The following is a 1,206-nucleotide window of genomic DNA, read 5'->3' as shown; positions in this document are numbered from 1 at the left end:
CTGGTGCTGTCAGGTGGGTGTGTGGGGGGTTTGTGTGTGTTTAAATGGGGTGGTGTTTTAAGTGTTTGTGTGTGAGAGAGTGTGTGTGAATGTGGGTTTGTGTGTGTGTGTGTGTGTGTTATAAGGGTGGGTGGGGGTTGTGTGTGTTATAAGGGGGGGGGGGTTGTGTGTGTTATAATGAGGGGGGGGGGGTTGTGTGTGTTATAATGGGGGGGGGGGTTTAATGTGTGTGTGTTATAATGGGGGGGTGTTTTAATGTGTGTGTGTTATAATGGGGGGGTGTTTTAATGTGTGTGTGTGTGTGTTATAATGGGGGGGGGTGTTTTAATGTGTGTGTGTGTGTGTGTGTGTGTTATAATGGGGGGGGGTGTTTTAATGTGTGTGTGTTATAATGGGGGGGGGGGGGTTTAATGTGTGTGTGTTATAATGGGGGGGTGTTTTAATGTGTGTGTGTGTGTGTGTTATAATGGGGGGTGTTTTAATGTGTGTGTGTTATAATGGGGGGGGTGTTTTAATGTGTGTGTGTGTGTGTGTGTGTGTTATAATGGGGGGGGGTGTTTTAATGTGTGTGTGTGTGTTATAATGGGGGGGGGGTTTAATGTGTGTGTGTGTTATAATGGTGTGTGTGTGTGTGTGTGTGTGTGTGCGTGTGCTGCAGGTCTGAAGCAGAACGGTATCCGTCCATCGGCCTCTGCGGTGAGGAGAGCTCTGGAGAACACGGCTCTGAAGGTCGACGACATCGAGGTGTTCGCACAGGGACACGGAATCATACAGGCAAGACTCCTCTGTGTTGGACAGGAAGTTGGACAGGAAGTTGGACTGTTGAGTAGAACTAGTGTCTACTGTATAGTGGAGAACTAGTGCCTACTGTATAGTGGAGAACTAGTGTCTACTGTATAGCGGAGAACTGGTGTCTACTGTATATAGGGAGAACTAGTGTCTACTGTATAGTGGAGAACTAGTGTCTACTGTATAGTGGGAACTAGTGTCTACTGTATAGCGAGAACTAGTGTCTACTGTAGAGTGGAGAACTAGTGTCTACTGTATAGTGGAGAACTAGTGTCTACTGTATAGTGGAGAACTAGTGTCTACCGAATAGTGGAGAACTAGTGTCTACTGTATAGCGGAGAACTAGTGTCTACTGTATAGCGGAGAACTAGTGTTTACTGTAGAGTGGAGAACTAGTGTCTACTGTATAGCGGAGAA

The 1,206-nt window shown here is 46.7% G+C and overlaps 1 pseudogene; it reads left to right on the top strand.

Annotated features, from left to right (window-relative positions):
- LOC116362657 (tripeptidyl-peptidase 2-like) overlaps nt 1-876 on the top strand; it is a 19,636-nt pseudogene extending 18,760 nt beyond the window's left edge.
- Nucleotides 877-1,206: the final 330 nt, after the last annotated feature.

Source organism: Oncorhynchus kisutch, unplaced genomic scaffold, assembly GCF_002021735.2.
Source record: "Oncorhynchus kisutch isolate 150728-3 unplaced genomic scaffold, Okis_V2 scaffold859, whole genome shotgun sequence".
Taxonomy (NCBI): domain Eukaryota; kingdom Metazoa; phylum Chordata; class Actinopteri; order Salmoniformes; family Salmonidae; genus Oncorhynchus; species Oncorhynchus kisutch.
This window is presented reverse-complemented; position numbering and strand designations above follow the sequence as displayed.